This window comes from Lissotriton vulgaris, chromosome 11 (assembly GCF_964263255.1).
Source record: "Lissotriton vulgaris chromosome 11, aLisVul1.2, whole genome shotgun sequence".
Lineage (NCBI taxonomy): Eukaryota > Metazoa > Chordata > Amphibia > Caudata > Salamandridae > Lissotriton > Lissotriton vulgaris.
In genome coordinates, this window is record NC_141699.1 from 1,084,900,976 (window position 1) to 1,084,906,975 (window position 6,000).

Here is a 6,000-nt window from a genome sequence, read left to right on the forward strand (position 1 = left end):
CATTTTAAGAATGCCAAAGCAGGCTCCAGGCACAGCTGATATCTGCTCTGAATAGGAGAGGATGTCATCGAACCATACTCCCAGATTCTTGACCTTGGCCTTAGGGGTTTGAGTAGGTCCCAACTCCTCCGGCCACCAAAATATGACCATATACCTATGTTTTAGAAATTGAATTATTAATTGGGGAGAGTACCCCTAGACATTTCCTAAACATAATCTGGTTGATGACAACACAGTTCTAAGTGAATCTCTGCTTAAACCTTGGTCGATACGGCAGGTGGATCTTGGAATTCCCAGAGAAATATATGTTAAGGTCAAGCAGTACCAAGCAACTGTAAAGTTAAAGACAACAACATGCTAACATTTACAAGCTACTTTAGGAAAATCAAGAAAACTGTAATAAGCAACAAAAAAGACAATAAAAGGGTGACAAAAGGATACAGGGAATCAGAGTTATGGCTTTTTAAAATTATATGGTAAAATGGTCATAAAAAAGGCTTGAAGAACAGAGGGCGCATCAGCCTATTGTGTCCCTTTAGCAGCACTAGGAGGCTAATCAGATGACCCTGGTTCCTGGACTTGTTCCTAGGTGCCAGAATCCTTTTGTCTTTGTCCTATCAGTCAGGGACAGTCTTCTACTTCCTTCAAATGTTCTTCCAGAGCCAAAAATTTTCGTAATTGATTTATGATTTCCCTGCATCCAATCCCAGCAACTTTCCCGCCAAAATCCAACCTCTTTTTCATCACTTCCTCTCTCTTTTTAATGCAAACCTTCGCAGAGTCCCTCATTCAAGATGGCACTCGTTTTATCCTCCTGGCAGAAGCTTGTCATTCCCCTTCAGGGACACACCTATTGAAACGAGGACATTTCCCCTCTGCTTCTGGGCAAACTAGTTTTCCCTCCTGTAGATGTGAATATCTGAGAGAGCTCTGGGTGTGAATGGTCTCTGTTCCTGGGATACCTGTTTGGGATTTCCTTTTCAAAGGGTGTGCTCTTGTGCCAGTCCTGTGTGTTGCCGCTGCTCCTGTCCCCTCCCAGGTGATTCATAACTGCAATAAGAGATAACTATTTACACTCCTCACTTTCCTGTTCCCAGAGCCTGCTGCATTTTCCTTGAGAAAGGCAGCCATTTACAGCTAATCTGGGATGTTATTTAGGGATGTATGACGTTACAACGCATACTTTTACCACGCATACCATTACAACGCGGTTTTTACAACGCATAGCATTACAATGTATAGCGCTTTGGGGTGCTGGATAGTGAATAGTTTAATTTACTATTCCAACTCCAGTCCCCGTGGACACTAGGGAATGTGTTGGATAGTAAATTAAACGTATTCCCTATCCTAGAGCGCCCCCCAGCGCAATGCGTTGTAATGGTTTGCGTTGTAATGACTGCGTTGTAATGGTAGTGCGTGGTAAAAGATTTGTTGTAAAGGTTGTATACCGTTATTTAGTCACTGGAGAAGAGACAGGAAGTCAGAGTGGGTTTAATTCCAGTTTGCTCTCGGGCATCACAAATTAAGCACTGACCCAAGAGCTAATAAAAAACACTTTTAAGATCCCAAATGAGTGCTATAAGGAGTCCAGCCAGGAGTAACAGAGCCCCATCTCATTGGATGTGCCCAGAACAATTCAGTGAAGAGGCAAGGCGGAGACTGGCTCTTAACAGGCCCAAGCATGAGGGTGCCACAGGAGGACACCCATGGCCTCGCACCTTTACTGCATACCCCGCAGGATGCCCTGGGAAGGCAGGTTCAATTCGCTCTATCACAATAAATGCGCTTTACCCAGTACAGGTGACAACCAATGCCCACACTGGGAAAAGCGCATTCATGAAAGGGGCACCGGAGCCCACATCGCATATATTGCTCACTGGCTTGGAAGGTGCCACAGCACACCTTTAACTGGGTGCGACAGGCGCAGACCAGGCCAGTGCGCCCTATCACAATGATTGCACGGTCCCTAGAGCAGCCACATACTCGCCCCATTAGCGTAAGGTGGGTCGGCTGTTCATGGCCACCAGTCCACGTTTCACTTGCAAGTGGCACCCAACTTGCAACTGAAATTGGGCACAGATCCCCTACAGGTAGGGTGCAGTAGGTTGCTGCAACCACCTGCAGGGTAATGGCTGGGGGGGTCAATGAGATACCCCCCCCCCCATGGTGTGCACTCACTGAGTGCCACCTCGTTGCGCGCCCTCAACAGCTCTTTTGCTTCTGTGCATGTAGCTATATCACAAGGCACAGTGGAGAGGTAGAGTGTTTCCTCGTCTGCATGAGGCTGCGCACCCATGCACATAGGGGGTTGTCCCCTTGCAGTAGCTACATGTGCACAGGTGACACAAAAAAGTAGGCACACATGTCCATTGCACCCCTGGGGCACTTTTGATAATATGAGACCAGTTTGTTGAATTCAACATAAGGTCTCTGTTGCCAGATACCTGAGAGCCTTGCTGGTCACTATAAATCCATTCACAACACTCAATGGGGTTGGTCTGGAAGGTATCTACTATACAACAGAGACCTTATGTTGAATATAGTATTTGGAGGGTGAGCCTTAGCTTTTTTCCTCCCTCTGACTCCCTTTCTTTAGTATTGACCAGTTTGTTGAAGCCTTTCACTTTCACTATGTAAGCAACAACTCACTCTGCTCTTTAAAGGGGCAAAGATCACCCAGCAGGTGGGTGCAGCAGTGACTGAACCTGTCTGCACGGGGATGTCCGGGGGAGTCCATGGGACCCTCTTGCTCCCTTTCAAGGAGCCCCTTCGAAGGGCAAACAGACTGTGTGCCACCTCTTTGTGGCACACAGCCATTGCACCTCCTAACAGCCTCTTTGCTTATGCACCCATGACTGTAATACAGTGCAGGCGCAGAGGCACAGTGTTTGATGCCCCATGCAAATGAGAGAACACCCTCTTAGGATTGGGCTGGCACTTCGTGTGTGTGTGTTGGTGCTATCTGTATTACAGAAGGGGCTACGCAAGCATGTGCAGGGTTCTTCTGGGATACCAAGCCCCGGGAGCACTTTTGATATTACGGCGCCAGGGAGCTCCAGGAAAAATAGGGAGTTTGCTTTGTTTGCTATTACACACCATGTTGACACGTGAGAGTGTGGAAAGAGATGAGTCTCTCTGCCTAGTATCCTACCGGAATTTTACATTTCAGGTCGAAGGGCACTCCTTAGTGAGATAAAAGCTCATCTCTGGCATGGAGTGCGGGAGCTGGGCCCAGGTATTATTGATCGGCCTTATGTTTACCTGCTCAACAGTGCAAGGCACAGTGCAAGGCCACAGTGCTGGGTCCATGGAAGCCCCAGATTCAAACTGGCTGAGGTAGCCAGCTCTATGCCCACTGTCCAAGCCCAGGCCACCAGCTGCGGAGGCGGCAATGATTCCTGCAGCTCCGGTGAACTTAGGACTAGCCACGGCCCTGTTGTGGCATGCTTTGTGAGGATAGAACAGTTGGCACTGGTCCCTGGCACCTCCTGTGATGGTACACACTTAGTGTTGGAGGAAATGAGAAGTTCTTGAAGGAAAAGAGTATCAAACATTGCACAATGCTTTGTATAATCCTCAAACCAGCGGTGCAGTCGAGAGGATGAACAGGGCATCGGAGTACGATATACAGACAGCTTTCCATTGTGGTGTTGATATATGTTTTCTTCAGGAAAAAGTGTGGGGTTACCATCACATACCTCTCAGAACAACTGGTGAACCACCATTTAGGCTCTTGGGAGGCAGAGAGGCTAGAACAGGGTTATGGCTGTCATAGTTGTTAAAAAGAATTGGCTACTGATCATAAGGAAGATTTAGAGGTCTTAAGTAAAGAATTTGTGTGTTAATACTTACCTTAAGCTATCGCCTCACTCTGCATCGCGATAATTCGTTCTGGGTTGGGAGTTCCTCGGTTAGTGCTTCTGATTGCAGGCTTCTGATTGTACAACCTACTTGTGTTGTGGTGCAACCTTCTCTTCAGTTGACCAGGGCCACCACCCCCGGAGCGTAGAGCAGGTGGCATCGGCCCCTAACACCCACAGTGATGGGCACATCAGAAACCTAGTCCCATCCAATTAAAAATTATGGGGCTTACTTACAAGCTCTGTGCACATCCGGTGCGACACTTTTAATATGGGAAAAAGTTACATACTGGTGGTGCAAGAGGCTTGTATATAAGACCCAATATCTTTAATTTAATTGTAATGAAGTATCTCAAAGCATATCCTTCTGGATATGGCGCACTGTGAAGAGGATGAAGTTGGCCAATCCTAAGCAAGTCTGAGTATGTGGTGTGATGGGCCTGGAGAGATAATGGGGTGGACAGCAAGTGTCGGGAACTTACACAGGGATGCACAGTGTCATCTTAAGGATGTTGAGGGCCCCTGTTTGGATTAACTTTGGATTTTATTAACCATTTCTTGCTAATTCAAGCCCTATGTTGCCTAACAGTGTTGAATTATACGATAAATATTAAGATTAAAAAAATATACAGAAGGGAGCCAAAGGGGGAGTTTACCTTCACAAGGGGGCCCCTTGGAAGGTGGGGGCCCTGAGCAATTGTTCACTTTCTCCTGCCTTAGAAAGTCTGCTGGCCCTTGGATGATAGACAGAAGGCTTTCTGTCAGCGAGGGTCTGGACACACTGTACAGTGTTCGTGGAGCAAAATTAAAAGACCCATTTCTTAACGGTAAGTTTCATATATGCTCAGCTATTTATTGAACCATTTCATAACTATAAAGGGCTTCTTTTCTGCGGTTTATTATATGCTCAGATATTTATTGAATCAATTCATAATGATAAAGTGCTTCTTTTCTATGATTTCCTATATACTTAGATATTTATTGGACCATTTCAGGACTATAACGTGCTTATTTTCTATTGGTTGTTATATGCTCAGATATTTATTGAACCATTTCATAATTATGAAGTGCTTCTTTTCCATTGCTTGCTACATGCTCAGATATTTATTTAAATTTCAGGACTATGAAGTGCTTATTTTCTATTGGTTGTGATATGCTCAGATATTTATTGAACCATTTTATAACTGTAAAGTGCTTCTTTTCTATTGGTTGTTATATGCTCAGTTATTTATTGAACCCTTTCATAAATGTAAAGTGCATCTTTCCTGTGGTTTATTATATGCTCAGGTATTTATTGAAGCATTTTATAACTATAAAGTGCTTCTTTTCTATTGGTCGTTATATACTCTGATATTTATAGAACTATTTCATAACTGTAAAGTGCTTCTTTTCTATGGTTTGTTATACGCAGATATTTATTGAACCGTTTTATGACTGTGTAAAGTGTTTTGCCGAAGGTGTTACAGATATTCTTAAAACTAAAACAACTGCAATAGAAGCAACACACTAATAAAGTATGCTTCGATAATACGAGTTTCGGTCTTTTCCTTGACAAATACACAGTGGACCGCTGCTCCTGATCTGTGCTGAAGCGCCTTGAAAGATGGAACTGACATCAGGGTTCAGGCGCTAAAAACTTGGCGCTGGTGACGTCATGCCGAGGTGGTAACGGCACAAACTGAGGTAGCTGCAAATGCCACCTACCGGCGCAGGAGACCTATTGCAAAAAATCCATCCAGTCTTGCATCTGGGTTTATCCAAAAGCTGAAGAATCAGGAGGTCCATTAAGACATCACAGAAAGGGACATTTCTCTACTGCCCCAATGAAGAGGAACATCAGCAGAAAAACCAATCTGCTGTCCTCACTTCCAAATCTTTTCTTTTATAGATTATTGTTACTTGGGGACATGCAAAGTGGCACATGCGTGACGTAAATCTCTGGGTCACATTTATGAAGCCACATTGCGTGGCTTTTAGCGGTCTCATAAATTGCTGCGTTGCCTTACTCTGCACTCGGGAGGCGTTCCCTGGGCGCTGCGGTGGGTGTTCCCATGCAACTCCCACGGGTTTTTACGTATTCCTAGATTTACAAGGACTTGTAAACCGGGCAATGCGTCAAAATCTTACGCCTCCCCAGGGC